The 10,167-nt window shown below is 35.1% G+C and overlaps 1 pseudogene; it reads left to right on the top strand.

Annotated features, from left to right (window-relative positions):
• Positions 1-7,276: 7,276 nt before the first annotated feature.
• LOC133816063 (malonyl-CoA:anthocyanidin 5-O-glucoside-6''-O-malonyltransferase-like) lies at positions 7,277-9,546 on the top strand (annotated as a pseudogene).
• The last annotated feature ends 621 nt before the right edge of the window (positions 9,547-10,167 follow it).

The following is a 10,167-nucleotide window of genomic DNA, read 5'->3' as shown; positions in this document are numbered from 1 at the left end:
CATCCTGGTTCTTTTTTAAAAAGAAAATTAAATGCTATTTCGTTTCTTCGGGAAGGTTTTTCCCTACCTTTACTATTTTCGGGGGGTCTGCTTCTTCGAGCCTGACCTCTTCAAGCTCTTCCAATGGATTGAGGTCAGCTCTATCCTCTATTCTTGGATCGATTTATTCGTTTATTTTGAAGACTGTCTCGTCCTTATTTTGAACAATGACGAGCGTTTGAGTGTTCCTTTGCTTCTTTCCTCTAATGGAAATGCTATAGCATTCCCTCCCAGCTATCTGGTCTCCCTTCAATGTCTCGATGCCACTAGAAGTCAGGAACTTGATGGCCAAATGCCTCACAGATGAAACTGCCCCCAACCCTACTAGGGCGAGTCTCCCGAGCAGCACATTGTAGGCCGATGGCAGGTCCACTACTACGAATCCCATCATCTTGGTTGTTGAGACTGGGAAGTCTCCCAAAGTCACAGAGAGTTCGATGGACCCCATACAGGCAATCCCTTCTTCTGAAAAACCGTACAACGTCGTTGCATAGGCCTTTAGGCCACGAAGCGCGAGTCCCATCTTTTCTAAGGTGGCCTTATAGAGTATGTTCACTGAGCTCCCATTATCAATAAGAACTCGGTGAACCCTCTTGTTCGCGAGCTGAAGAGTGATGACCAGTGGGTCGTTATGAGGAAATTGGACATGGGACGCATCGTCCTCAACAAAGGTTAAAGGTTGAGATTCAACCTTTTGGTATTTCGGAGCTCTGGGTTTGGGTTCATAAAGGGACCCATCGCTAGTTTTTAGCTCATTCACGTATCGCTTTTGGGCGTTCTTGCCCGATCATGCGAGATAAGGCCCGCCCAAGATGGTTACGAAATCTTCTCCATCAATCGGAGGGGGTCCCTCGTCTTCCCTTGCTTGGGAATTACTGTTTTGGGCAGGCGGTAGTGCAGCTGTCCTCTGGCTGGTAGAAGCCTGATTATTGTTCTGGTTCCTGACATACGGCCTGAAGTATCCTCTCGAGATCAGACCTTCGATCTTGTCCTTCAGTTGCCTGCACTCATTAGTAGTGTGTCCAGTATCTCTATGAAATCTGCAGTATTTACTGGAGTCTCTCTTGGATTTTTGGTTTCTCATGGGGTCTGGATGTCTGAAAGGGACCTAGTTTTCATTAACCAGGTAAATATTCTCCCGAGACTCGTTGAGCTCAGTGTACACCTTGTACACGGAGAAGTACCTTTCCCCTTTCTTCTTCTTTCCCCCTTTCACCTCGGGGTTACTTCCTTCATTCTTCTTTCTTTTGGAAGGGTTTTCTGCAGGGGGTTTCGAGGCTGATGGGTCCACCGAGGTCGAGGCAGAGTTTACGTTTGTCATTGTAGTTATGGGCCGAGAGGTCATATTCAGCGTTGACCTCGCCTTTTCTACATTGAAAAATCTCTGAGCTCGTCGATTATACTCGGTTATGGACCTCACATACTTCCTCTGCATATCTTCCCAGAGGGGACTTCCCGGCAATACCCCAGCTCGAACGACCATTAAATGACCGATGTCGTCTACATCACGAGCTCAGGCGACTTCTAGATTGAATCTTGTAAGGTAGCTCTTCAACGTTTCATTTGGTTGTTGCCGGACCTTGGTCAGGGCCGATGCCTCGGGCCTTATCCCGACCATGGCTCTAAATTTCTTCTTGAAATCTCTCGATAACTGATCCCAAGAAGCGATTGAATGCCTCTTATATTATTTGAACCAATTTTTTGCTGGTCCTGTAAGCGAAGCTGGAAATAGCATGCATCTGAGCTCGTAACCCACATTACTTGCTCTCATAATAGTGTTAAACGTACTTAAGTGACTGTACGGGTCAGATTTCCCTTCAAAAGGTGGGACATGAGGAATCTGAAACCCCTGAGGAAACGGGGTGCTGGAAATGTGGGGAGAAAATAGCTCGAGCTCCTCATCAAACTCTTCGTCCCGATCCCGACCTCGCTCATTCTGTAAGAGCCTAAATGCTCTTTCCAGTTGATCAATTCTCTCCTGGACTGGATCCACGGGAGGTCTCACCTGAAATTGGCTATCGTTGATCACAATTCCAGGCTCGCGTCTTCGCATGGGATCCTTGCGCCCATTTAGGCGATCTCTCAGGTCTGGGTTCGAGGGGTGACTGCTACCCCGATATTGATTCAGGTGTTCCTGTAAGTCAGGGTGGTCCCTTTGGTTCCCAGTATTTCTGCGTCCTTGATCATACATACTGACTGATCTGGTGTCCCCTGAGCCTTCGCTGGCAAGGCTCGTTGCATGGTTGTGTTAAGATGGATTCCTTTCAGGTTGTCTCGTCTCTATAGTGTGAGACCGAGACATTTGGCTTCTTGTAGGTTGGGCTCCTCTCCATTCTCTAGAAGTTTCTCCATGCTCCTGCTTCCGTCCAGCCTGCCTTTCCCTATCACCCTGAGTCAGTTGTGTGTTTCTCCGAGGCAGAGAGGGATATCTTATCGGCGGTGGAGGGTGCCATATGGGTGATGGTGGCTGCAACCCATTTCGGGGTCTGGAAGGTCCTGAGTTTGCATGTGCTGGCTCGGGAATGTTCTGCGCGTTACCAGGATTCTGAGTTCGAGCTGCTGCGGGGGCTCGGTTATTCCCAGTTTCAGCTAGTAACTCAACAGTCGAGTTAATAGAATCTCTAACCTGGGTGTTCCTTTGGGGCCTTGTGGGAGCAGGTTGTTCTGCCGGTGGCGGAGGTTACTCCGTTCTTCTTGTGGCAGCATTTTTACGAGGTCACCCACGAGGCCTGCAGGGAGGAACATGAACGTCCCGCGGAGGTGGGGCCTGGACCTCAGGCGGAGGTTGAGGCTGAGCCGCCTGCGCCTCCGCAACCAACCTAGCTAGCTCCTCGTTACGCTCTTGGCCTCTGCCAACTGCTTTCTTAACTGTCAGTTTTTGAGTTCCACAATGGGGACATATCGCTCAGGATTATAGTACATGTCCTCGTCGTCCCTAGGGTTCGGTGGTGCAGGAGGTCCTCGAGAGCCAAAGGATTCACTTCTCTCCTCTGGGTCCGGATTCATCATCGACTGTTTCCCAGGGCGTCGCGGATAGCTGACTTCTTCTTCAGGAATATTAGGATCATTTGCGGCCATAGTTGATCAGGGAGGCTTCTTCGAATGACTAGACTCAGATTCGTACTACTTAATGCTCTTAATGAAAGCACCAAACTGTTGACACCGTTTTTCGTCAACTTAAAACGTAGAGCAATTAAACAATGTGAGCTATGGTGCGAATGAATAGTATGGTGGAACATTAATGTTTTTACGTGGTTCAGCAGTTGCATCTGCCTAGTCCATGAGTCTATGTTATCAAGACTTGGAGTTTTCTGGAACTCCTTCAGAGATGAATTACCCAGAGTTTTCCCTCAAGAAATCAAAAAATCTCCCTCTACAAGTGTTCATGACCTCTCCATTTATAGAGAGGTTTCAGAGTTCATTCCCACATATTTCGGGAAGATACTTTTGAATATTAATTGAAGTAATTACATTAAATGTTGTAACTCCTATATACAAGGAATCGTCTCTTGAAGACCCGGAAACGGATAACAAACTTGTTAATATCCCTTTAATGTTAGGATGTTATAACAATAAATATCTTTAAACGTACAGAATGCATTACATCAGATGACTCATCAAATCTTCGAGGTCAGCAACCAGCATCGTGTCAGTCAAAGTTTACGGACAAGTTACGAACTGGCTGTCTTATTCCAAGGCCTGCTCGGAGCAGATAAATTCTGTCGAGGCTGTCAAATTTTGAGCCTGCACTCTTTAAGCTCAGACTACTCGATCTGAAGGCACTCGGTAACGGATGTATCCCGATGCTATACCTTTTCGAGCCTGGAAAGAATCTCGAGGTTACATGTCTCCGAGATTGCCATCTTGCTCCGGAGGTTTTACAACTGAACCTTAAAACATGTGTTTTATATATCTCGAGCTCATACTTGACGAGTCCAGCTTTCGAGGTCATAATTTCTGGTCTCGAATTCTGGGTGTAACACTACACTTATTTGACATCTAACCAAGAGGTGGTCAATCTTCCAATTAATGTAGCCACAAGAAATTCTAAGCGGTGACATCTAACCAAGATGTGGCTAAGTGTCACACTTCCAAAGTTTACCAAAATTCCTTCTTTCTTACTCGCCACCTTATCTATTCTTCATATAACACCTACGGTTCTTAGGTGGTTCACCATACACAAGTCCAAATATCTAACTATATTCCTTAATAAATTATTAGTTTAATCATTAAATGAATAGTTTTTTAAATTATCAATAAATTGGTACTACTATCCTATTTTATTTTACCAATTCCCCAATTTAATAAAGTGGTTATAAAAGTGGATATGTTTTGTGACATAATTATATCAAATGCACTTTGAATACATTTGGGTTCTAAATTTATGTTAGTGGTGTTTTTATACAAAATAATGCTACTATGCATATATTGAGTGTTAGGCACCCAAATTGGAAAAATTTCCAAAGCAAAATTCTTAACTTAAGATATTCATTATGTGTTAATTTTCTTTAACAATATCACATTTTAAATTCCTAAAAGTTTTTCTGATTCGGATTTTTGGTTCGGACTTTCTTTGAAATTTCCATATTTTTCGACTAAGATTATTTTAAACCCCTTTTTAGATGTTAATGCACACACAAACTTCTCATTACTTCGTAATCTCGGTAAATATATAAATATATTCAAAATATATTTATTTTAAAATTTAATATGTTAAAAAAATATTCATTTACATTCCTCTAGTTTCAATAATACCACATAAACTTATTTGTTTTAGCAAACAATAAAAATTATCTCATTAAACAAATTTTTTGTCAAAATAAATTTTAATAAGTAAATAATATTATCTTTTTATTTAGCTGAAGCGATTTTTATATTTTGAAATACTTTAAAACAAAAAAAAATTCAAAATAATTTTTTTTAAATAAAACAAATGTATTTTTTTAAGAGTTTTATTACTAACGTGTTTTAAATAAATTATTTGTTAAATTATGTAAAATTTTATTTTATTTTTTATTTTGCAATAGTAAAGTTATTTTTTAAATAGTTTCAAAAAAAAGTGAAGTAATATTTTTTTTAAAATATTAATATCTTATTTAAGTAAATATTTTTTAAGATTTTTACAAAATGTTGAAAATATAAAAATCACGCGAATAAATAAATAGTAATACTGTCTAATTAAAATCAAGTTTGACCACAAATAAGTTCAGAAGACTGAACAGAGAGTACTACTATTTAATAAAACCCAAATGCAATTATATTAAATCGCAAGGATTACCCATATAAAATAAAATGGAGATATTTTATAATTAGTGAATACATGAATAAGAGTCTAGAAGGGATAACCGGCCTTTAATTGGAGATGAATTATGTGATTTTATTAATATATATCTCTTATGAATAGATGAAGGAAATTTTTTATTTTAATGATTTGTTTTGTTAAAGTGAACAGAATATTTTAAATATTTAACGGAATATATTTTTAAAATTAATTAAAAATAGATATTTATTAATTATATTAATATAAATTTAAATATTATAAAATATCATTATTATAATAATATATAATATAAGACTAAATATTTAATAATTATATTAATATAAATTTAAATATTATAAAATATTATTATGAGAATAATAATATTATTATAAAATACAAAATTGAGCTGATTTGCCAAAAAAAAAATGAAGTGCTATAAAATATTATTATGAGAATAATATATAATCCTAATATTTTACTAATTATATTAAAATGAATTCAAATATTATTATAATAATAATAATATTTAATACAAAACTATATATTTAATACTTATATTAATATAAATTTAAATATTATAAAATATTATTATAATAATATATAATACATAATCATAATTTTTATTAAAAAATTATCATTATTTAAAAATATTATCATATTATATATATATAAATTTTAAAAAATTATCAACAATATTTTTCGTTTAATTTTTTATTTAATATATTTATGTAATTCTTTTATATATAATATTATTTATTTATTTGGAATTTATATGAAAATGATACAAATTTAATAAAAATAATTAATAAACTCTATAAATAAAACTAAGCAAGAGTGCATTGCACGTTGATAGTATCTAGTATTTATATAAAGTGTGTAGATAACCAAATTTTTTTGTTTTAACAGTTTTTATTTATTAACTTTAATAAAATATTACAAATATTTAATGAAATATATCTTTTAAAAGTTATTAAAAATATATATTTATTAATTGTATTAATGTAAATTTAAATATTATAAAATATTATTATTATAATAATATTTAATACAAAATTGTATATTTAATAATTATATTAATATAAATTTAAATATTATAAAATATAATTATTATAATAATATATAATACATAATTTTAATTTCTACTAAAAAAAATTCATCATTAATATTTATAAAGAAAATATTTTTTTTTATCACTTAATGTAACTTAACTAAATATATATTCATCTTAAATAACAACATTAGGTACTGTGTGTCCAAGTAATAAGAAATTTGAATAACATTAGGTGTCATGTGTGTACAAATAATTAGAAATTGGAATAATATTTTTCTTCTATCAAGAATAAATAAATTTCTTCTCCAAGCATAAATGTGTGATTTGAATAATATTATGAATATTTTATACATTAAATAGTAGAGTTTATGAACTAAAATATTATCATATATTTTTTTAAAAAAACCATAAACAATGTTTAAGTTTAATTTTTCTTCTAAGATGTTTATGTCAATTTTTATATATATATATAATATTATTTATTTATTTAAAATTTATATAACAATAAAAAATCTTAATAAATATATTTAATATTTTTTTGATAAAATTAAAAAAATGTTCATTTTAACATTTGAACATTGCTTGCAACTAACTGAAAAAAATCTCTTGTCCCCAATTTCCTATCCCCTTCATGTCCCACCAATTATTTTAAGACACATCATCTATTTATTTAAATTATTTACAACTTTCTTTTTTTTCAACTATATTAACACTATAAATAGATGATATGTCTTAAAATAATTGGTGGGACATGAAAGGAGTAGGAAATTGGGGACAACAGATTTTTCCATGCAATTAATATATGTCCATAAATCCGCCTTGCTATTAATTAGAATTAAAATTCAATGATACGTAAATGCAACCTCATGGTTGTTAGACTTGCCTGTAGAATTAGTCATATCACTTCCCAATTTCCCAATTTCCCAATTTCCCAATTTCCCAATTTCCTATCACTTCCCCAATTTTCCTAATTTCCTATCACTTCTCTCTCCCACCAATTATTTTAAAACTTCTCTCTTCCCAACCATTTTAACACTATCTCTCCCGTTAATAATTCACCCCTCTAATTAATATTATCATTAATATAATATATGGTAGCAACTAGAACCACCAACAAAATCCGGGGAACTACACGCCTGAATTTTTTGGTTTTTAAATATCAGGGTTGGTGCAAGTATCTACCCTTTGTTATTTTAAATTCATACGATCATTTTCTATAATTTTCTTTAATACATATAGCACCCGCCGGTTTGTCTCTATATACTATGTCATCCTTATAGTGGCCTTTTGCTTGCATTGTCTTGGTGTGGCGAGCTTTCTAGCCTTTTCTTCTATAAAATTAGGCCAAAAAGAATCGTAGCCGGAAAATGTTCAGCTTCTTCCTCTGTCCCAAAAGATGGCAAAGGTAAAAATAGTTGAAGTATGCAAGGTGGCTCCTCCACCTACTAATGCAGCCTCTAACTTAGAAAACTCCGTCTCTCCAAAGTTACTCCCTCTTTCTTTTTTCGATCTACTTTGGCTAAGATTTCCACCCGTTCAACGCATTTTCTTCTATGAGATACCAACCTTAGATGATCCAAATACTGATACGACACAGTTTTTCCATTCAGACATTCTTCCAAGGCTCAAACACTCCTTATCTCTCACCCTCCAACACTTCCTTCCTCTTGCCGGAAACCTCATTTGGCCTGAATCCTCCTACAAACCCGTCTTTCTTTACGTTGAAGGCGACGACGCCGTTTCGCTTACTCTGGCTGAGACCGATGCTGATTTTGATCTTCTATCGGGCACAAATGAATTCTTTGAAGCCACGAGATACCACCCACTCATTCCCAACTTGGCAGTGCCTCACGAACGAGCCGCACTCTTGGCACTCCAAGTCACTCTGTTCCCAAACTCTGGATTTTCCATTGGAATGACCACCATACGGCTGTCGATGGAAAATCAGTACACATGTTTATGAAATCATGGGCACATATTTGCCGATCGCAAGGAGATCACAACTACAACTCTTTGGAGTTGAAACCTTCGTTCGACAGAACCGTGATCATGGATTCGGCAGGGATTGATGCACTTTATGTCGAACAGTTTCGAGAATTAGACGGAGGACCTAACAACAAAAGCTTAATGACTTGGAAACCTAACCAAGTCCCAGCGGATGCAGTTCGGGGCACATTCCGAATGACACGTGAGAACATAAACACACTGAGGCAATTAGTGAAGGTTCATATGACGAACAATCATGATCAAATGTGTCACTTATCTACCTTCTGCCTCACATGCGGGTATATATTGGTTTGTTTGACTAAGTCAGAAGAATTGTACAAAGACGACAATAAAATAAAGTTTGTCTTTGCCGTGGATGCTAGATCTCGCTTAGAGCCTCCCGTACCCGAAACATACTTCGGAAACTGTCTTGGGGGAAGACTTGTACTTGCCAACGCAAAATATTTGGCCGGAGAAGATGGCCTAGCCGTGGCTGCAAAAGCCATTAGTGATGCCATTAAGAGTTTGGAGACCAAAGCATCAGTTCTGGATAGAGTAGAGATGTGGGTTTTAAGTTTTATTGAGTCGCGTTCTCCCCAAAGTGGTGAAGCTGGAGGTAGGGAAAGAGAATTCTCTACAGCCGGTTCCCCAAGGTTTGAGGCTTACAATACTGATTTCGGATGGGGAAGACCTAAAAAGACAGATGTGGTTTCAATAGATAGAACAACAGCGATGAGTCTTTCGGAGACTAGAAATGGAGATGGAGTTGAAGTTGGGTTGGTTTTGAAGAAACATCACATGGAAATCTTTGCTTTTCTCTTTCACCAAGGTCTTCAACTGTAGACGCCCAGAAATATTGTTTCCATAAGATCGATTTAAGATTTTAAATAAGTTAATTATTAGTTATGCCTAGATATTATGTCTTCGTGAAAGTGAACTACTGTGTTATTTATGAAACTATATAATTGTATAATTGTACGTAGCAAAATTTAAAACTTTCTAATTATTTGGGAATTTTAGAGTACGGGTGCTACTTTTGCCCAAATCGTTAGTTGCATGTCTGTCTAGGGCAAGTGGAAAAATTATAACAATTTTTGTTAATATCACGATTTACTCCTATAATTATAAAGTATTCACGTGTAACAGACTATTTTGAATTCTATTTTTCAGCAATGTAAATCATTTAGAATTTCTAGAAAATAATGAGATGACTACTATAATTATAAAATACACCATTATATATAAAAAAAAATTGGTTATAATATTTTACGTGTTGAAAACAGAGACACCTTACTAGTAGAGGCAAAAGTGTTGCCTCCAATGTAAAATTTTCCCATAAATATATATGTATATATATATATGAGACCACTTCGGTAAGAATTATTATTTTTTTATTCTATTAGAAGATACTTTTAATGTTTTCGACACATAGATTAAGTTGTAACTTTATCATGACAGTGCATAATACATTTATAGAGATCTCTCATCAATTTTAAGAAAAATTTGAATAATTAATTAGGATAATGAAATTAAATTAGAATTCAAACAACATGTTACACACACGTATAAATATCGAAACAAAGTTGTTTGCAACAAATTGTTTTAATTCTAATTTCGACATTCTAAATTTACAGGAAATTTGTGAGAGGTATGTTGTAAATATTATAAGTTATCATGTAAAATAAATGAACTTGTACGGGTTGGAAAAATAAAAGTGTCTAATAGAGTAGTAACCTATATCTATATATATAAATAAATGCTAGAAAAGTTTGCATGCATTATAAAAAAAATGCTTTACGAGAGAATATTTATAGGCCGGTTTCAAGCAAAT

The sequence above is a fragment of the Humulus lupulus genome, chromosome 2 (genome assembly GCF_963169125.1).
Source record: "Humulus lupulus chromosome 2, drHumLupu1.1, whole genome shotgun sequence".
NCBI lineage: Eukaryota > Viridiplantae > Streptophyta > Magnoliopsida > Rosales > Cannabaceae > Humulus > Humulus lupulus.
Note: the sequence above shows the minus strand (reverse complement) of the source record. Positions and strands in the feature narration are given on the sequence as shown.